The sequence below is a fragment of the Tasmannia lanceolata genome, unplaced genomic scaffold (genome assembly GCF_043159265.1).
Source record: "Tasmannia lanceolata isolate RefF3 unplaced genomic scaffold, GAP_Taslan_0.1 ptg000018l, whole genome shotgun sequence".
In the NCBI taxonomy this organism is placed as follows: domain Eukaryota; kingdom Viridiplantae; phylum Streptophyta; class Magnoliopsida; order Canellales; family Winteraceae; genus Tasmannia; species Tasmannia lanceolata.
In genome coordinates this window covers 49,878,941-49,902,253 of record NW_027518695.1, presented here as the reverse complement: position 1 = coordinate 49,902,253, position 23,313 = coordinate 49,878,941, and the positions used below count along the sequence as shown (strand labels likewise).

General features: G+C 36.4%; 1 long non-coding RNA gene and 1 pseudogene across 1 annotated transcript; both read right to left on the bottom strand.

The window, feature by feature from the left end:
- LOC143851512 (amine oxidase [copper-containing] zeta, peroxisomal-like) overlaps positions 1–5,608 on the bottom strand; it is a 79,689-nt pseudogene extending 74,081 nt beyond the window's left edge.
- A 10,408-nt stretch (positions 5,609–16,016) lies between these two features.
- LOC143851923 (uncharacterized) lies at positions 16,017–17,147 on the bottom strand. Its single transcript, XR_013236564.1, has 2 exons — positions 16,669–17,147; positions 16,017–16,425 (listed from the first exon to the last, which is right to left on the bottom strand). It is a non-coding gene; the product is annotated as an uncharacterized LOC143851923 (long non-coding RNA).
- Positions 17,148–23,313: the final 6,166 nt, after the last annotated feature.

Sequence of the window (23,313 nt, the reverse complement as noted above, 5' to 3'; positions counted from 1 at the left end):
TCCGATTTTAGTAAAACCCTTTATTATAGCCTTTTTTTTCCTAATTCCTCTCTCCACTGGCAACTGAAATCAATTCAAAATTTTCGTAAAGGCCCTTTTTTATAGCATTTGTTTCCAAAATCCCTCAACAACAAACGAAATTAATGCAATTAACTCTCTCTCTAATACTCTCTTACCCAGTCACTAATGGAAGTTTCCATTTCTACATGAATACCTACAAAAAAATCTGGATATGATTTTTGGGCCAAAAGTTGAAATAGCTGAGGAGATTTCTATGGTTTGTGGCTGTCTGTATGTTTCATCCTAACCCTCTAATCAATAGAGGGACAAGCTCTATATGTTAAGAACATCGAATGGAAATGAGTCTCTTAGGTTGCATGTCGTGTAGCCCACACTTTTAAGAATTAAACAAGCCTTATAACCGAGTTTACGTGAATTAGTCTTCGAAATTGAAGACAGGTTTACGGGGTGAGAATAGTGCCTAAAACCTTCCATTCGAGTAATCAGGTAACAGACCTAGACATATGGGAACACAGACTAGTTTAGCAGGGTCACTTATGGGTCCTAGGTCCCTTACCTAGGTGACGACTTTAGCCCTCTCTTTTGTGTGAAGTTCGGATTGCTTTGTAATCCCAAATTCACAGAAAAAGAAATTTTTATCAATAATCACTAATCCAAAAAAGAGCGACTCGAGCTACACCACTCTCAGAGGTCATGAAGGGACATCCTCCCGGATCCGGCACAACAGGGTTCCTAATAGCCTTGGGATCAAAAGAATCCAAGTGCTCAAGGTTCAAAGATTTACAGTTTAAGGATATAAAAGATGTTAATGAACTACAATGAGTGGGGCATCACCGCACCATTTTTCCCCCACCAAAAGAATACACTATTTCCATTGCCCAATTTGAACCTAAATATCCTATATAATGTCTAAAATTCCATTTTCATGTCACTCCAAACCGAAGAAGCACAAGAGTTCCAGCCATCAAGGTAAATAAACCTATGGCACTTTTCATAATTTGTTTCTTAACTTGAATCTTTAATTTATTGTGGTTAGTGAAATGTCTCCAACACCACATACCCATCAACGTAGAGTTCAAGCTTTATCCGATTTTGTCTCTCACGCAAGGTGTCCGTGTCCTTTTGATTTGAAAACTATAGTCCAATTGAAGAAGCAAACTACACCACAAGGGCATCATTGCCACCATCATGTACGTGCGATCGTAGTAAGCCAAAGGTTAAAATATATACCGAAAAAGAAAGATGTATACCTCTGCAAAATCAAGGAGAGATTGAAAGTGTTTGACAGTCGGGCATTAATCTTTCTCCACAAGAGAACAAGCGAGCAGGTGAAGGCATTATGGAATGCTACTCCCACCCACTAATTAGCAAGGTTTTAAACATATTGATCATCCAAGTATCACAAACATGTTGATTTTTTTCAATAGATTTTTTACCCAATATTTCCTCTATGAAAAAAAAATTAACCTTTATTGCATGAATATTTATGGATTTAAAAAGAATGATAATATCATCTAAAGGAGAATCCCATTTGATTCAGAATCGCATTGTTTCCCTTTTTAATATATTTTTTATATCTTCAATATGATTAAAAAAAGGAGCATCTTGAAAAGCAATATTAGTGGAAATGAAACGAAATTAGAATTTCTTTGATCCGGAATTCCATTTAAGATTAGACTACAAATTAAAGTGAAAGCCAATGCAATATGGTGAAATTAAGATAGATAACATAGAGGATATTCTATGTAAAAGATATCAAAATCTTACTAAAGAAAAATATCAAATCCTACTAAAGAAACATAAACAAGCCTTAAAAAATAATAAAATATCCTATGAATTTATAGTAACATGCCTGATTAAATGTCTCGCCAGGCCTACAATCAACAGCCATATCCATACGAGCAACAAAGAAATGTTGATGAACTGGTGCATATAGTCGTGGAGCAATAGTTGTACCATATTTTTGGGATTCCCCAGGCTGCAATGCTCCTAAGCTGAGAATTCCTGTAAGTTTGACCTCAGCTTCAATTTATCCATCCTGTAACCAAAACACACATACTAACAAAAAATCAAACTTTGGTTTTGGTATAAGATTAAGTCCCCACGAAAATGGAAGTAATTCATGAAAGTTAAGTACGTGAAAATTAAGATCAAACTTTAGGAAATGCTAGAATTAGTACAAATGGATTTGCATGTAGGCTAGCATCGTGGGTTTGCTCCCCATAGACGCTAGTTCGAGTCCCCTCGGAGTGACCCAATGCACATGGTTACGGGTGATTGAGGGCATCCATAGGGATTAGTCCCGCCCTAAAATGGGGTGGGGATACCCTATGTCATAAAAAAAGTACAAATGGATAGCTAGAAAACATTACATATGCAAGACAACCGTCCATAATGGTTTAGCAGGATCAAACACCTAGTGGCATGCGTTGATGCGCATGTCAAGAACAATAAGGTTAATGCTCAATATAGATATTTCACATGTTTTAATGTTGATGATGGTGCCATTTTTTTTTTACTTTTCAACGTACCCATCTTATTAGTGGAATGGACATTAATATCTCCTAAATAATTGGGTTTTTTATTAATGTATGTACAGCAATGAATCAAACTTTAGGCTTTTGTCCCCATCAAAACCGACACATCTCAGCCAAAAGCGACACGTTTTGGCCAAAGTTTAAACCGTGCATATGTGATCCTATAGTTTATATAACATTCATTGCCCAACGTCCACGGAGGTGGTATTAAATACTATCAAGCTTAAAGAAATAACAATAAATGCATGCAATTAGCCCTAGGACAAAGAGAACACGCTCTGTAACATGCATTGTAGCCTACATTGATGGTCAACCAGGGCATCACACCTCTATGGTTAACCAGGGCAGCACACCAAGATCGATGGAGAACAACCCTTAAGCTTATCATTCATAATGACGTCCATAAGGCCTTTACAATATCTATAGACCTCCATAAGGCCTTTACAATATCTATTTCCAAACACTACCAAACGCTTTGGATTCGGGTATGGGCCCACATTATTTGGATGATCCAAAGCGTTCATTTGATGGGTCCTGACATAGATAGGGTGTGCCCAAAAAATCAGCTCCATCGGATCATCCTAACCCTTCAATCTACGGACGAACCTTCAGCTGAGAGGGCAAACCTTAAACAAAACGAAACTAGAGGAGATGTCTTTGTCACTTTTTAAACTATAGGTGTTGAAGTGGATGTGTCAGAAACTAGAGAGGGTGTAAATGTAATTATCCCAAAAATAAAAGCTCCCCTTGAACTCCACAACTAAAACATGTCATGGGAAATAGATGGGCCATATCTGATTTCAAAAATACTCAAGTGACTTAGTGAACTAAATAAAAAGGGTTCAAATAACCCTAATGCCTTCAACTGAATTAAACAACTCATTTATAACTTCTTGAGATTAAAAAAAAAGACACTTTTAGGACTAATGATGGGGCCCCTCATCCTGTTTAACTCTTCATCATTACACAAGTAGCAAAATGATCCCACGTCATACAAACTAATTAGGATCAAAATAGCATTTTATGTGTTACTTATGGAAACAACCTTGAAAATATGCAATATAAGAAATTTAAAACTTTAACAGGACGTGAGGAGATAGCAAAGTATGTAGCAGTATTGAACAGAATTAAAACACGTTGTAGCTTATATTGTGTAGCAAGGGCAACTATGTATCGACTCTAATTTGTAAATCTGAAACTATTTTACATTCATTCACAATAAATGAAGCGAAGAATGTATGTCTAAGATATGATTTTTTTAATGAAACATTTAAGACACCTATTAAGACAATTTAGAAAATAAAAATTGCTTCAACTGCAAGGCCCAATAGAATTTTAAAACAGAGAAATATGAAAAGATTGGTAATAGAAGGCAACACTAGAAATGTTAAATGCATGTGTGGCATCAAATTTTCGAACTTTTTTTTTAATGGTAATCAAATTTTCAAACATTGTGGCAAATATTATAATTTTTTTGGCTACTGATATTCCCACTACAATGTTTTGATAAGTGAACGTACTCACCTTGTCTTTTCTTTTCTGATAGGTTGCTGAGAGCTTTTAGGGAATTGTGATAGCCTTTGACAGCCCGTTAAAATAATAAAAGACAAAGTGAGCACTGTCAAAACCTGACAGTAGGAATATTATTAGCCTTTTTTTTTTTAGGAAATACGCAAAATTATTTTCCTTGTTACTTAGCTAGAACGTGAAGAAAATTAAAAGATGCCATTTAAAATCAGCATTCAATCGCCATTTGTTGTACAAATTCAAAAGGACATGAAAATGGAAATCATACGCCAGAATAGTAATAAAGGAAAAATTATTGAAATACAAAATTGGAACGATCCAAACTTGCCTGATAAAAGTGCCAAAAGAATCCATACTCATAATTAGCAACAATACATATAAAAGACACTGTTAGACGTCTTGACCGCTGCACTTCTGCTAATCCTGTCCTCCAATCCTGATGCTTCCATAGGATTCCATGATCTTCTTCGTGCAAACAAACAAAATTCTCAATAGTTTCGACACCGCCAGTGAAATTTGTAAAATGAGCATCAAAATATTTAATACAGCCTAAACAGTCACATCCCTGCACAGATAAAACCATTTCAGAAAAAAGGGCTAATTGAAATCACACGAAATGGAAGAATAAGGCACAAAAAGAAAGAACAAAATATATAGTATTTTGACCTTCTTAAGAGAATGCGCATTTTTACCCAGGCCATCTTCCCCTGCATCAAATGCATTCTTCCTGTAAGGTGGCTCATTCGGATCTCCTGGGGGAACAACCATCTCAACAAAACTTAACCTGTGGGCTACCGGCCTTCGACCCCGGCTGCCATCAATATATGCAACAGAATAGATAACTAGGCCCTCCCTAGGAATGAAACCAATCCGAAAATTCCACTGTTCATTGGAAAGAAGAACAAGATAAGTTCAAAACATCATCTTAAGTTTGAACTACTATGGAAAAACTACAAGGAAAATACCATTTCCACAATACCTTCTGCCATTCAATAAAGTAACCACTAACATGGAAACTTGGACCTTCAGGCTGAATAATCTGTAAGTGTTTCACGTCACTCCGGTCAACACCCACTCGGGTTTGTCCAGAAGTATAATGGATCAGCTGGCGGTAGAGGAACCAGTTTTCGATCATCAAACTCAACTACCACCATGTTTTGCATTTCAACAAGTACATAAATGCCCTCAACTGGACGGGCAAAACCATTTTCCATAGGGCAGTCAATCTCAGTTCTACAGAAAATAAGTGGTTTGGCAAGTCTGCATCTAGGAGCATCAGCATCGCCATGATAACCAACACACCTGTGAAAAAACGTTTGAATGGAAAATTTTAAGAGAACACCTGAATACTAAAAACACCTAATCTTAAAATTTATCCATAGTGTATCAGAGGAACAAATCAAACATGCAGGGTTAACTAACCAGGCATCCACCATCACAAGATCCATATCCTCAATGCCCCTCTTTCTCATTGCCTCTCTAAATGGGGGATGGTCCTTAACAACGGCTTCACATTCAGCATATTCCACAACATCCTAGAGTTCAAAACAAAGAAAATGAAATATTGGATTGTAATAATTATGTGTACATGATTGCGAAGAGACTGAAAAGAGAACAATGTTGATACAAAGTCACAAAACTCCATAAACATTTAGACTGCCTCTCTTTCTAGCTAAAAGTTAGAGCAAAGTAAATAATATATACAACTACCGGTAATAACTTAATAGCACTGGTGTATTCACATGTATATAAACATATGTTTTGAACCCTCCTATAGTATACTCAACTCAACTAAGCCTTTGTCCCAAACTAGTTGGGGACGGCTAATGAAACCTTTAGAAAATTTTCATGAAGAAGGTGAAAGAATCTAATCGGCTCAAAGTAACTAAGTCTAATCCTGACACCTGTTGGGTTCGTCTACATGGATCATTTTCTTCCATTCCCTCCTATCCAAGGTCATGTTCTCTATTATGTTCCTAGCCATCAAGTCTTTCCTCACTGTTTCTACCCAAGTTGTTTTCAGTCTGCCCCTACCTGTTTTTACTCCATCAACTTGGCACAAGTCACTTCTTCTCACTGGAGCATCCAAATGCCTACGTTGGATATGCCCAAACCATCTTAAACGATGCTCTCCTATAGAATACAAAAAGTAAACTCCCCAAATGATTCCGTGTTAGAGAGGCCTTATTTGGTTCCTTAAGCGAAAGGAACCAGAATAGCTATATTTGAAAAAATACAAATAAAAGAAAAGGATAAATATGAAGAACCTTAATAAAAGAAAACACTAACTCAAAAAAGAAATATGCAATCCAATGTTTTTATGTGTAAAGTACTGTCAGGACTTAGGATTGTGCAGCTAATAAGAACAAGCATGAAAAACATGTAACGACTACCCTAGTTAAATCTATAAAGTTATTTTTAAAACTGTAAATTCTAAACCATTGAATCAAAAATTTAGAGTCGAGATTATCATAGCAAGTGGAGAGTCCATCGTTTTCCCTCTTATGGGAAAAACGTGTGCACTTTCCTTAAGGAGTGCGAAATCAATTGAAAATCTTTCTTTTCTTTTTTAAAAATCCAATGTTGTGGTGGGTCTTGCTGTAAAATTTATCTAACGTTCAAAAAGCCATTCAATACACATTATTAAGGGAAGTAATTAGGGTCATTTGGTGGCTAAATTAAGAAGGTTAATAAGGTTGAAAAAGGAAAAGAAAATAGTTGGAAATCACGATCCCTAAAATGGAAAGAAGAATGGGCAAAACGGAAGATTTCTATATGAACGTATATTTTGTGGAACCAACATCCTTGCTTTGAAAATCTTAAAAATCCCACCAAATCATTTACACCACCATATTGTTAAGATCAAAAACAAAAACAAGAAAAGAAAAGGGAAAGAGTACAGTGAGAGAGACGAAGAAAAAGAGAGGCTCGGACGGTTCTTGGCCGGGAAACCCATCGTGCTTCTTCGTCTTCCCCATTCACCACAGCAGAGAGGTATGCGTATTTTGGGTTTTCTTGAAATTTCTTGATCAAATAACCACCCTCAGTTCCATGGCAACTTCTACCTTTTTGGAAGCCATGGAATTGCATCCCCAAACCGTGTATGCGATGAAACCCTCTCCGTTTATTCTGTAAAACCCATTGCTTTTTCACGATTTCTTCCTCGCCCAATCTCACGCTCCAAAACCTGCAAAACCCACATCTACGTTAAAATGAATATAGGGTTTCTGCAGACCAAGGAAGCAAGATACAAGAAAAAAAATAAAATTAAAGTGGTATGTACATTACCCATTTCAATTCCACGATTTTTCCATGCCCAAATCTCACGTTTCAAAACCTGCAAAAACCCACTATGAAGGTTGCTGCAAAGAAAGAAAACAAGACACACAAAAAAAAAAAAAAAAAAAAAAAAAAAAACAGGGGGAAATAAATAACGTAATCTTTACATATATTTATGCACCGTGTTTTACCTTGAGACACCCATTTTTAGTTATTCATTTTTTTTTTTCTATAGACATACTTCTATTCCAGCATTTTTGTATTTTTTGGTCACAAATGAAACATATATAAGGGACTTTTAATTTCCCAAAAACTTGTAATGTACGGTTTTATCAATTCCTAATAAATCCTACAAAATGATTTTTCTTTTATAATTTTAAATAAATGAGTTCTACACTAGTAGCCCTCTTAGTACATGGGTATCAAGGATGAGATGGAATCCCTTCAAACCTTTGCAAGGAGCCCATTCTGCATTGGCTTTGACACCCCACTGTCCTTGAGCTCCATCTCACTAACACTAGGTGGAACATCCACTGCCTGCGAGCAGTTGAAGATGTTATTCTAAACATTAAATTAATGATCCCTTTGGATCTTGGGCAATGAAAATCAAAGAAATACTTGAATTTAACGAGATGGGTTTGATGTACCTTTCACCATGACTGCCACTTTGAAGCTTGAAATCCAACGAGTCTTTGATCTTTTCTAAGCACAATGAAGGCCTAAAAACGCCCCTTGTTCTTCTCTTACCTTGCACACCAATAGGTCTATGGGAAACCTCTCAAAAGTAAACTCTCTCTCTCTCTCTCTCTCTCTCTCTCAATGAGTTCTTCTGTTGTGGTGTATGGCAAGAGGGACTAAGGGTCTCTTTTATAGACAAAAGCTCCTATAGAGCTTTTCTAAAATGCCCAATTCGTTTTGGCTCTTTCCCATGAATATAGAAAGTGTATTTTGAGTTACTTTCCTTTCCAAACATTGCTAAATATCAAGGATTGCCAGAACATAAAGAAAGGTTGCATAAATGCAAAGCCACAAAATAATTTTAGCAACTATAGAATGTTAGCAACCATGGAACATTCCACAATTTGTTTTCAAAAGAAACTTCACAATTTTGGAAACCTCCTATTTTATGGAAAATGTCCAACAGTCTCCCACTTGGCTTGCATGGGCTTTACACCTTTCTTATTAACTATCTTTCCATTCCGTTCAATAAGTTATACTAATAACGGATCATGTAATCATTGGATTCATTATCCAATAATCTTCCCATGGTCACAAAGTTAGTAAACTTACCAACATGAACAAGATATGGTCCACTTTATGTCATTACCGACACTCTGCTTACAAAACATCCATCTAATGTGCACAATACAAATAAGGAAAAAGCAGAAAACTTTATTTATTAGGATCTCAAAGTACAGCCTTCTGCAATCGGCCTTACTTTATGCATCTCAAAGTCATCCTTGGAGTCAAATATTGATCTTAAAATATTCACCTATAGCCAACTAGCTTGACTTCATTGGCAACTCATTGAGTTTCCAAATTTGGTTCCTTTCTATTGAGAGCAGCTCTTCCTTCATGACGTCAAGCCACTGTGCCGAATGATCACCCATTATGGTTGGACGGAAAAAGATGGGATCATGGCACTCCCACTAAGGTCGCCATTATTCCAAGCTCGGCATATCTAATCTTTAAAATACAAGTTCTGTAGGACAAGAAAACCAAAACCCCTTCAACCTTTTAGGATAACCACTTAAATATCAACTCCTTACTTTAAGGAATTGTAGACTTTAGCCTAGGCCAATAAATCCTCATATGAGCAAATACCCTAACACTGGTTTCCTACTGAGACTAAAAGGGTCTCAAGTGTAACTATATAAGGAAATTCGAGTTGGGATTTGCACTGCCGTCTTTAAGGCATCTCCCCTCAAGTAAAGATGATTTGCACAACATGCTCATCATCTTGTTCATAAGAGTACGGTCTCACTTTTCAGCAATACTGTTCTCTTGCAGATATGAGACAAAAACCCTTCAGACCACATCTTCTAGCCTTCATTTAAAGAGATAAACAACAACAACTGAAAAATTCAACTATAAGGGTTTAATGATCTCTTCCACTAACCTTCAGATTCAGAAAAGGTCTCCTGATCTTATCTAAATGATCTCTAGTGGAGCGATACTCTAAGTGACACCCTTAGACCCTTGTCTTTATATGTTTTTCTTTAATTGACCACATACAAACACTGTAATCAGTAAAATCAAATGAATTTGGAGCTTTCCTTTCAACCAATCTATTAAACATATATATATGGCCAAATGTTTGAGCCACTGATTGGATAAGCTCTTATTCACTTGATTTGCTAATTTCCAACTAAACTGACTATCTTATTCTCATGTAAGGAAATTCGAGTATGATAATAAGAAGAAACCAATCTGAATCTTTATGGATTGCCTTTGGAAAAGAACCACTTACATACTGAATGTGAATAAAAAACTAGGAAGAACCCGCCATGCTTCCGAACTTTGATTCATAGCTAAAAGAATCAAATTTCCTAAAATAAAGTTTCTGAAACTAATGAAACTCGTATTTAGAAAAATTAACAGAAAACAGTAATGGCCTCAATCTGTACTTTATTCTCATTCCCTAATGTATTGATCCAATTTTTCTCTACTTGAAATCTACTCATAAGAATCCTCACATGAAACTTAAATTTGGATAGTAAGATTTGAATCTATTCATGAATTTGTTTCTATGAGAGAAAAATAGGGTCCCATCACATTTTCCAGCAATCACAAATTTAAGGTATTGTTACTTGATATGTCATCCTCCTACCACAAGGGCGACACTAAATACCAAGTCTTAATCTCTAACCAATTGACCCTGTTGGGTCACCATATCTGCCGGCCTCGATATGTTGCCTTTGAAATGACTCCATAGTGAGTATTATCAAGGGTGTGAATTCCAAGAGTTCAAAAACATGCTAATAAAGACCTCTTTGGTCAACTGACTTTAGGGTTATCCAAACTTATCTTAAGGGTACTCACGAGTTTCTTGAACAATCATCTGAAAAACTCATCGGCTACATTCACAACCTCCTTTGCTTCCAAATTAGAACAAGTATCTCAGATTGCAGACATAAATGAAGTTCTTAGACTAATACTATTAGTGTACTCCAACTATTCACAAGTTTCTTCCATTTGTGAATTTTGGTGCGTGTGTCTTCCAGCAATGTATAGTCTATCCATGTAGCCTAGAACTTTATTGAGCCGTTCTATCACTCGGGTTTTGAATCAAAATGGTTAAAAGACAAGTAGGGGCATACTCAACATACATAATGTATATTTTTATAAATCAGACATGCATATCACAAGAAGATATTTTGTGCAACTAATGTTTCTAAGTAAGACCAAACAAGTATCACTTGTGGAACCGAAAACTGCAACTCTAAAAGGTCCAAAACCTACTCACAAAGGGAGGCCCACAAGCACATTTACACATGAGCTATAAGATCCGATCCTCAGATAGGTTCGAAACCTACGCCAATGGATCCAGAACACCGGAAAACCTTAGGAAACAATCCTTTCTTATGAAAATTTCCTCATAATGGGTTTGAAAAGCTTATAGTAGGGGATGCCAAATATCTAAAAAAAATTCAGATTTAGTAGAAAACGGAAGTCGGTGCCCCTGAAATTTTTACACAAGGTAGAGGGGACCTAGAGGGTCCCAGAACCAGTCTCGGTTCGCCAAGAAACGGCCGGGAGAAGGCCGAACCGCCCCCCGGAAAGGTTCCGGTATCGGATAAATTCACCCCCCTTATGTTTTCCAACTCCCAAAGGATAAATTCACCCCCTTCTGGGCGTGCGTCATAAAAGTTTCCTTTGTTTTCGCTTTAAAGTTAAATGTTTAAAAAACTATGAAAGTATGGTAGTTTCTTAAAAACTACCAAACGATGGTGATTTCTGGAAAACTACCAATGTAAGGTGTTTCTTAAAAGTGCTGAGAATAGGGGTGGCAATGGTTCGGTTTCGGTTCGGTTCGATCCCCAAACCGAACCGAACCGAAATTTGAATCGGTTTGGTTTTACCAAACCAAAACTGAATTTTCGGTTCGGTTCCGCCAATTTTGCCACCCCTTACTCATAATAATTGGAAATATTCGGTTTCGGTTCGGTTTGATCCCCAAACCGAACCAAACTGAAATTTGAATCGGTTTGGTTTAACCAAACCGAAACCGAATTTTCGGTTCGGTTTAGGCTCGGTTCCGGTTCGGTTCGGCCAATTTTGCCACCCCTAGCCGAGAACAACCAATAAATACTCAAAGTATTCAAAACTACCTGAATAATAATTATAATACCCGTGCTTGTCTTCACGCGGAAGACAATAGTTTTTCTGAAACTTCGTTAGAAAATTACGAAAACTGCCATTAATCTTTGGAAAAAAAAATCTCACAATCCGACCGTCCAAATTACAACAAAACTTTAAGGGTATGATCGGTGGTCAGAGGGGAACATGCCGGTACCATCCGCTCACCGGAAAACTTATCCAGCTGCCGGCGGTAATGATTTTTTCGGCGGCCTCTAACATAGCATATAAAACCCAAAATTTTGAATTTTCCTTGATTTTATAGCCTACAACCTACGCTCTGATACCAAATGTTATTCTAAACATTAACTTAATGATCCCTTTGGATCTTGGGCAATAAAAATTAAAGAAATACTTGAATTTAACGAGATGGGTTTGCTGTACCTTTCACCATGACCGCCACTTTGAAGCTAGAAATCCAACGGGTCTTTGATCTTTTCTAAGCACAATAAAGGCCTAAAAACGCCCCTTGTTCTTCTCTTACCTTGCACACCAATAGGTCTATGGGAAACCTCTTCTTTCTCTCTCTCAATGAGTTCTAGTGTTGTGATGTATGGCAAGAGGGACTAAGGGTCACTTTTATAGGCAAAAGCTCCCATAGAGCTTTTCTAAAATACCCAATTCATTTTGCCTCTTTCCCATAAATATAGAAAGTGCATTTTGAGTTACTTTCCTTTCCAAACATTGCTAAATATCAAGGATTGCCAAAACATAAAGAAAGGTTGCATAAATGCAAAGCCACAAACTAATTTTAGCAACTATCGAATGTTAGCAACTATGGAACGTTCCACAATTCGTTTTCAAAAGAAACTTCAAAATTTTGGAAACCTACTATTTAATAGAAAACGTCCAACAGAAGAAACCATGTGGCTGAAACTAAACACCACCATATTTATGAGAAAATCATTTATGCATGGATATGAATGCCATTTCAAGCTTGATTGAAAGAGCACTAATGTTTATTCAAGGCAATGATGAGACAGTTAGTATTTAATATTTATTCAGGCTAATATCTAACTTTTTTAGAGAGACTATAGATAGGACAGGTTTGGCAACCGTGAAATTGTTTTCCATGGAATAGTAGCTTACCAAGTGTTGAGAGAGGCGTAGGGAGAGTGGGAGAGGGAGATAATTGAAAGGGGATGAGCGAGTAAAAATAAGGAAAACAAAAACTCTATTTTGACTTCAGTTTTTTCTTTATCCTGTTTTCCAGCCACATCTCAGCCTCTCCTAACCCATGCCCTTTCAATTCTCTCCCTCTCCCACGCCTCTTGTCCCTCTCCCATCACTTGATAAAATAATATTCTATGGACAAAACTTTCATGGCTACTAAACAAGCTTGAAACGAGGCGGAAGTTAAGGCTCATTTGCATCAAATTCCTTTTTAAAAAAATGCAAGTATCTCAAATTAGGCTTGCAACTGATCCCCAAATTATTCTTTAAACCCGTACTACCAGGTCTGGTTGCCACACAATCGTATTGTGAAGCAGTATGCAATACGGTTCGCAACAATACGAAACGAGCAAAATACGGACTACTGCCACAAATTTGAAGCAGCTCATAACACAATTTCTATTATAAAAAAATAGCAACATGTTCACAAAATTTGAAATAGTGCAAAAAGAATGGCTAATTACAAAAAGTGCACATAGAAACTGTGATTAATAGTGATTAATATTTAACCATGTTTCGACGGGTTTCAAATTTTCATTGGATTTCCAATTTATATTGGAGTTCAAAATTACAATGACATTCCATCAACCTTTACATTTAGGGAGCCAAGTTGACAAGTTCATTCTGTAGTGGAACACAATCAATCTCCCTGTGATCCAAACCAAGAGAACAGACGAACCAGGTAGCATAGATTCAAACTAACATAATAGCAGCAAGATCTAATATCTTAATTTCAAGGACTATTGGAACACATGTAAAGGATGAAAAAACAGGGATTCCAGCATATGAGCATAACAGAGTTGTATCAGCGAGGTCAACCTGATGTAATCATGAATCCTGGTAACATTCACCCATTTCATAATCATCTTAATTTTCCCAATGTGGTGTTTTGAGTTTAGGAGAAAGTTGGTAAATTCTACAAAACCGTAAGAGGTTTCATTGAGCTAGAAACGTGTGTCCAATTTCAAAGTTTTGAAGAACACGTTGGACACATTATGGAACCAAACCCGAAAGATTCAAAATTAAGAAAGAGCAGGTTTTTTGGACTGGGGTTGATAACTTGTAGGAGTAAGAGTTTCTAGGTTTCGAATGTAAGGTGTCCCCCCCTCTCTCTCTCTCTCTCTCTCTCTCTCTCTCTCTCTATATATATATATATATATATATATATATATATATATAGAGAGAGAGAGAGAGAGAGAGAGAGAGAGAGAGAGAGAGAGGGGGGGAGGGAAGTGTTCCTAAGCACGTGCTTAGGGAGCTTCCTAAGATCAAGTGGCTTAAAAAGCCACCGATTGGTCACTTTTTGTGGAGCCCGCAGAGGTGGACCGCCATATGAACCAATCGGTGGCTTTTTAAGCCACTTGTGCTTAGGGAGCTCCCTAAGCACGTGCTTAGAAACACTTTTCTCATATATATATATATATATATATATATATATATATATATATATATATATATATATATAGAGAGAGAGAGAGAGAGAGAGAGAGAGAGAGAGAGAGAGAGAACATTTCCTACACACTTGTGTAGGTAAGTTACCTACACACTACCTTAAAATATAGTGGGGGCCTACATTGTTTGGGTGATCCAAACAATTCATTTCAATGGTCCTCACATAGATAGGGTGTCCACAAAAAATCAGATCCATAGGATCATCCCAACCCTACAATTTGTGGAGGTAAAATGGTAGGGTTAGGATGATCCTATGGATCTGATTTTTTGTGGACACCCTATCTATGTGAGGACCATTCAAATGAATTGTTTGGATCACCCAAACAATGTGGGCCCCCACTATATTTTAAGGTAGTGTGTAGGTAACTTACCTACACAAGTGTGTAGGAAATGTTCTCTCATATATATATGAGAAAACGGTTCCTACACATATGTGTAGAGAGTTCTCTACACACTAGCTTAAAATACAGTGGGGGCCCACATTGTTTGGGTGATCCCAGCCATCCATTTTAAAGGCCCTCACATAGATAGGGTGTCTACAAAAAATCAGATCCATAGGATCATCCCAACCCTACGATTTGTGGAGGTAAAATGGATGTCTTTAAACATTCACAAATTAGTCCATTTTTTGTCTCCACAGTTCGAATGGTTAGGATGATCCTATGGATCTGATTTTTTGTGGACACCCTATCTATGTGAGGGCCTTAAAAATGAATGGTTTGGATCACCCAAATAATGTGGCCCCCACTGTATTTTAAGCTAGTGTGTAGATAACTTATCTACACATATGTGTAGGAACCGTTTTCTCTCTCTCTCTCTCTCTCTCTATATATATATATATATATATATATATATATATATATATATATAAATATATATATATATATATATTTATTTATTTATATATATATATACACACACGCACACACAATCTGAGTTTTATGGATAGCAACTAAATTCTGGCTTACTCAATGGATTTTGGAAATCTTAAGTAGCAGTGTTTTGGGTTAATACTTAATAGTATCAGTCTAGAATACAAAGTTGGTGCTTAATCTGCATGTTCCACACACACTATAAAGTATGAGATGCAACACAATATTTGCAGTTCAAATTTGTTCTACATTCTACAAAAAGTTGAAGGTGAACACTTCAGAGAAGAAACCGAATATGAACTTCTGTAGATACGATAGTAATATTTTTTACTCCCCACAAAAACATTAGGAATTAGTTGTTAGAATAAAGGGTGTTTCCTCCATACACCAAGTTGGATAGAAATGTATTCCCAGACGCCAAAGGCCACCATATAATAGACTGGCTAGTACTGTAAGTAACAAATCAATATTTGCAATCAACCATGATGCATATAAGAACAATCTAGATAAAGCTTCGGACAAAATTGAAGAGAGAGGAATATCATTAACCCAATGCGCTCCACAGGCATCACGGGCCAATCCTCCAAACAAGGAATATGTGTAATTCCAAAGACATACCTAAAATAAAAGCACCAATTTAGAAATAGCAGGAACAAGCATCAGCTGGAACAGCACCCATGTCCAAAAATTTAAAAACATCAGAAGTGCAGGAAGGGGAAGTAACCAAAAGTTGAAAACTGAGTCATTTAAGGTCAGAGAATTCTAGGCATCTCATGCCACCATAAATAGACGGTCCTTCTAAGTATAATCCTTCACTATTTTTGGCAATTATCAAGTCACTGATTTATGTAATTTACAAATGATGTTCTGAAAATTGCAGAGGATTATTACAATCCTATAATCAACCACTTACGACACTGAAGAAGATACAGAAGTTAAGGTATGGGGATAAAGTTGTCCCTTCTTTCCTGTTACTGCCAAAACACTGGGATATTGAATTCTCTGCTGACATCTGAGATTTCAATATCCCTTTCTACTTTCCTTATATCTGAGATTTCAACGTCCTTTTCTTCTTCCCTTCCCTTCTTCTCTCAACCCACAAGAAACCGATGATCGACCGGTGACCTCCAGAATCCTGCTTTTCCTCTCCTCCCCTTCCCTTCTCTCCATTTCTCCCTCTGTGTGACCTAGAAACTGACTGTTGCCTGAATGAAATAAACCCATCTCAGTTAAAATTAACCCCTTGGCTGTCTGAAATATAATTTTGGCCAAGTTTGCTTTGTAATTTTTTCCATGAAATGATCCATTGGTGAATGGTCTTCATTAAGAAATTGCATTGGCAGAAAATATGGCTGATGAGTGCTGGCAGCTTTTGCCAAGAGATGGTCATAAGGGTGTGTGAGAGAGAGAGAGAGAGAGAGAGAGAGAGAGAGAGAGAGAGAGATTACAAAATTCTTTGTCTTCTCCGTTGACGAGTTGAAAACCAGCAAATCATTCGTCTTGCTGGGGAAATATGCCAGCCGCTTGATGGATCATCTCCCTGTTTGTTGAAGGTCTCCTTACATCGGTAAAGGGTGAGAAATGGGTGGAGAAGATGAAGGCCAAGATGGTACTATTGTTGAGGGAGGAAAAATAAAGAAGGCACATTAATTGAGGAAAGAGAAGGAAGAGAGTAGAAGGGCATTGCATCTAACATCTGTTAATATTTACTGTTAGGAGCGAATGGGGGAAGTTTGGGGGCAAATTTATCACCCATACCAAACGTCAGTATCAAGGACTTCAAAAATAGTTGCAAGCAAAGAAGAAATTCTTGAACAGAGGATTACTAAAATATCAAGCTACAGAATTAGATTCGTGCAAGTGTTCATTGTCAAGAAGAAAAAACTACAATGCAACAGTATCAGATATTTTGCTCAAATCCTCGACTACCCAGACAAGGCTGCCTAATAATACTAAAGGGTTTTCATTCAATCCAGAGATTGCTAACAACATATTCGTCACAAAACTCTTACGACTCTATCTATAGATATAGTTAACCACAAAAACACTGCACTAGAAAATAAAACACCTTATAAAATTTATAATGTACCAAGACCTTACAAAAGGTGATAGAAGAATGTAGTAAAACAAATAGGTTGGATTATAAGACAAGATCAACGGCACAAATAACTCTACAGGACATTTTTCTCTTATCATTCTATCTATGGATATAGATATAGAAAAACATATAGACAATGCACTAGCTAATATAACCCATCATGAGAATTACATAAGGTGCTAAAAGAAAACAATAAAACAAATAGATTGCATTATAAGTCAAGATTAACGGCACAAATAACTCTACAGGACATTCTTTGTGACTCAGTTACAAGCTTAAAGCCAACGTAAGGTTATATAGGAACCAACTGAATTTAAAATACAGTACTGAAATTGAAACATACCTAGATGTTTTTATTAGTCATTCTATTTTAATTACCACTCAATACATTATGTCTCTACCATGGTTTTAAATTTTGACCGAAATCCGAAATTTCGGTGGAGACCGACACCGAAATCAATAAAAACCGAAACGGTCATTTATTTCGGCCGAAATTTGGGAATTTCTGTCGAAATTTCGGTTTTTCCAAAATTTGACCCAAAAAATCTGTTTTTTAATATTAATTTAATATTGGTTTTGGATTTTGTACCAGATTTCGAACGAAATTTCAATTTCAGGGTCCGAAACCGAGATTTTAAACCTTGGTCTCTACACATCCCAGCCATCAGGTATATCACGTGCACACCCCTAACTAACACATTTCATCAGTAACCTAGATGATGATGGAAATGTATATGATATTTACATTTACAAGATCTGCATTCCCTCCCAACTGGAATTGTATGCTTTAATCATAAATAAAAAGGTGTGGATGTGTTTAAATAATTCAGGAAAAAAAATTGCTTTAAGCCATCAAACAATAACTGCATCATGGAAAAATTTCAAATGTTATCCATCAGCAATAAACCATGTCGCGTACGTTTTTTTTCCCCATCTGCAGGATGACAAATAATACGGCAGCAACTTGGAGGGGTTCTTTAGAAGGATCAAAGTAAATATATGATTGTGGCTTAAGGACGATTAACATAAAAACAAATGTTGGAATTGACATCTTGAACTCTGATGTACTCGACACTTTTATATTCATTGTATGCCTGTTAGTCTCTCTTTCCGGCTGTGGGTTGAAGACTGAGAAATACTTGTGAGATGTCGCAGAAGAGAATGGGATAATAAGTCGGTGGCTATTGGTCTATCTCAATCCTATGAATTCTTATTTTGTTATATAAATACAACATTTATTTTGTTGCAAATTATGAATGTAATCAGTAATTTTAAATGTACATGTGTATGGAAGTGTCCCCATTTCTGGATTTTAAGGGTTACCATGCCAGACACCCTGTATCTGTGTCGACAGTAGACACACAAATCTGTGTCAACAGATCACAGATCTTCAAGATTGGAAGAGCTTTGGATGAAAATCAAATTTATTAAATCTAACGGTCAGCAAAGAGCATATCCAGTAAACCAACTGAGAACACCATGCGTCCATGCCCCTGCTAGTATGGGAAGCAAAAGTGATCACACAGGTCCATTCATATTGCATAAGAAAAATGCATTAAGAAAAACATAATTGATATTACACTGAAAGAAAAACATAATTGATAATCCCAAGAAAATATAGCAAGACACTGAGCAGCATCGTTTGAATGGTTCATGTATCTAGAGTGACTTCAGAAAACAGGAAATATGTGAGACATTGTAACATCTTCATAATTGAATGTCTCAACCATGATCAGAATAGTCCTTGCAACATATAGAAATTCACCTTTCATAGGCATAACGGGATAGAAAGGAAGAATACACTACACTTTCCAGTATTTCCAGTATTTCTTAATCATACATACATGCTCACAAAAGAGTTTAGTTTAATTTAATAACATTCACACAAGAACAGCCACAACTGGCCTATAACCATTAAAGAAACAAAAGATATTCATGCTGGAAACATCACAAAGCAATTGAGAAATTTTAATAGGTCTCACTAATTAAAATATAAAAGTAAGTTGGAACTGCCCAAAGAACAATATTTGTTTCTTCAAGAGGGCGATTCTGCTTAACCCATGTCGCCAACCCCTCATTGAGACGTGGATTTTGATTAGGAAATTCTCCTCCAGGAAACTTCTCATCACGGTTATATGCTGTAACCCAAGATTATGCTTCAAGAAAGCAGATCTTCTCAAGAATTTTGCATCTGGACCAGCTAATGGCAAGCAATTCGATCCGGGCACTAGCTTATAGCCTGTTAGCTGCCCCGTTCGATTGACAGTTCTCGTGTTCCTGACCTGAATATATAAATTTTGACCATTTCATTCAGTTATTAAGTTTCCCTTCAAAAACACAAATGATAACATATTTCTCTATCCCAAGCTATCCAGGCCAACTGAACATCAAGCAGAAGTCATCAATTATAGAAAAGTGAAGAGACAAAAACATGAACTTGAAATAAATGTTTAAAAACGTGGATGCGGTGTAGAACGCAGGCAAAGAAAATCCTAGTTGACTAGGCACAAGGCGGTCAAGTACTTCGTAGAGGCAGCTAAGTACTCAGGTGATGCAGTCATAATTCAGGAGAATCAAAGGAGTTTTTATTGACTCTGTAGGGCAAAATGTGGAACGCGGAATGCGGCAAGGTTAAACGGAGTTGACTGAGGGGAGTCCACATTGACGTGGGGGAGTTTTAAAACTAGTTTACATGAAGAATGACAATAAAATTACAATTTTATAACTTGCTAGATATACCAATTGATTTTCCATATAAAAAATAGCTTTAAAATATCCACAAAAAGGAAGCCATTAAAAAAAAAATCCATGAAAGGAAATTTTTCTAAGATGTTACACGTGTTAATGAGTGGACCCAAGTTCCTTTTTCTTTCAAAATTACTATTGAATCACACAATCATATCTATGCACGGGCCGTAATACTTAGAAAGATCTCAAAATATACAATTTAATGAATCTTGTCACATTGGCATATTCTCCATTGAATGAGGGGATGGATATATGACAAATCACAAATGAATATACAAGATAGGAGAAAAATATATATGATGTAAAAGTTATGAGTTTATTTGAAGAGATGCAAAAACATAAACTATCTCAAAGAAAAAATAGAAAACAACATGGAAAATATGTACGTCTTCAAAAGGTTCAAAAGAGATCTCAGAATTTAAGCAGTTATTGGATATGTGACGTACAACGGAGTGGTTGCCAAAACAAGAACAAGAAATATAAGTATCAAAGTTACAGTCAATGCAATTTCTGAGCAAGAAGAACTTCCCTGACCAGCGTAAGTATACTCACCAGCCAGTGTCGAGCAGATGAAGAACTTTAACATTGACCAGGGAAGAACTTCAGTACCAATGAAGTTCTTCTTACTTGCCCAAAACAAGAACAACAAATATAAGTATCCAAGTTACAGTCAATGCAATTTCCTTGCAAGAACTTCATTGACCAGCGTAAGTATACTCACAATCCAGTGTCGAGCAGATGGTCACAGTCGCACATTGCTTGCAATTCAGACTTGAACAGTTTCTCTTCGGCATAGAATGCACTATTATGGATATTACTCTGCCCTGGTTCTTCAACTTTAAGATTCACCTCAACCACCTATACAAAAGAGGGCCACAAGGCAAATCTATGTTCATGGTATTAACAACACAGTGATATAATAAACATCCGCGACCCACATATAAAGTAAATTGTGAGTTGAGAGACTTACGGGTGCTTACTACTAATTGCATGTGGAACTGTCCATCAGTTACTGTAAAAAAATCAGCAAAAGATATCTCAATGCATATGGGGATTTGGTAGTCCTGTGTCTGATAAAACATGAAATATTATGAACCCCCATAAGCTTCATGTGGACATACAAACATGAAATATTATGAACCCCCATAAGCTTCATGAAATATCAGAAATTTCAAAAGTTGTTAGTGCTATTTCTTAGGTAAAAATGGTCTGGCATGGAATAATTGGATGAAGTCATTCTGGCTGTTAAACTAAATGTGAATTTTTTTTATAACCAACTTAAAGAGCATACACCATCTCAAAGAGTATTTGGCAAGAAATCATTAAAAAATCAGCGATTGTCTAAAATTGAGAAAGTTGCATTGTCATGCATTCCATATTTAATGGCAACTGACTAGGAAGATGGTACGGGGGTTCCATTCTGCTAGCCATAGAGCGAGCGTATTAGACACCAATTGCTATCAAAATGCACCATCCATACGATACCAATAAATTCAATTGGCATAAACTTAAAAAGTAACTTGTAATAGAGGAAATAATACTTAATTTAGCTTAGCAAGTAAAGAGTAATTTTAGATGCTCTATAGCTTTAGTACTTTTGTAGGTTTCTTGAACACAACATGTAATACACTTTCTATATTTATTTAGGGCTTCTATAAAACAGAAATTGGGCTTTATTATGGCTGTGAATTTCGTTCACTTCTGGATGTTTTTACCGTTTTATAGCCGTTTGAAGGGTATTTTCCATCTTTTTGCCTCCCAGAACAAGAAAAACCCTATATTAGCTTTAGATGCTCTATAGCTTTAGTACTTTTTTAGGTTTCTTGGACAGCAACATGTAATACACTTTCAATATTTATTTAGGGCTTCTATAAAACATAAATTGGGCTTTATTATGGCTGTGAATTTTGTTCCAATCTGGCTGTTATTACCGTTTTATAGCCTTTTGAAGGGTATTTTCCATATTTTTGCCTCCCAGAACAAGAAAACCCTATATGAGCTCATCTAAGCCCTCTTTTTTCACTTCTTCAACTGCCCAACATTTCTCACTCAATTTGTTCTAACTTCTACGCAATGTTTTAAAAATCAGAATCAAATCGTAAATCACAATAAGGTTGAATCGTAAAACCTATCATAAATCATAAGATTCATTTAGATTTATATATGATCTATCTATCTATGTATATATATAGTAAAATTAAAAAAAATCAAAGAATAACAAAAAAGTCAATTACTCGTTTTTCATTCAAATCTATCAATTTAAATAGAAACTATTATGAATAGTTATTCGATATCATATAATACAAATTGTTTGCTAACAAACTAGTCACATATTGATCATCTGTTTCTCCTCCAAACCAATGCATATTGGATAATAATCTTAAACATAATAATTGATACACGATCATATCAATTCTAAGTCTCAAATATCAAATGAAAAATATTTATTATAAAAAACTGGTAAGTCGTCGATGTGATCCTCATTATAGTCGTCACTCTCCTCGATGCAAGTAAAACGTCCTCAAGCACATTCATTGTTCTTGACTGGTTCAAATAGATTTGATTCGTTCGAACTCCTCCTTCTCAGCCTTCTTCATTCTCATGGAAGGGTTTTCAAATGCGTCTTGTAATCCGAAAGCAAAATGGGGTCCTTAGAAAAAGTCATTTTTTTCTTTTATACAAAACTTAATTAAACGGAAATTAAGTAGGGGCAGACCGAAAACAACGAGGGTAGAAACAGTGAGGATTTATTTCTATGTTTTAGTTTTAGGACTTTTATTTTCCATGGACTTTTATTTTCAATAGCCTATAAATAGGCCTTATCTGTTAGGGATTTTGAAGTTTTTGATGAATTAAAGATTGATTGAGATTCTCCCATCTACAAATTTCTCTCCTCCCCTAATTTCCTCTCTTCTCCTATTCTTCTTCTCTTCTTCTTCTATTTCTCTTCCCTACCCTACATTAAATTTGGTATCAGAGCCAGGTTCCAGGTCTCCGAAGTCTCCAAAGATCTGTCCACCAAGTCACCAAAGCCACCACCACATCGCCTCTAAAAACAGCCCAACACCGTTATCTCAGAATCCACTTCCAAAATCAGTCACTCCTTTGATCTTGGAAAGTTAACATGGTATCAGAGCCAGAGTTCTTGAGTTCAAACCTCCCGAATAGCAAAAATCCACATGCGATTGTCGGCTCAAAGTGGGACCACACGTGCCACGTGTTTGCCCAATGGGCCACACGTGCGGGG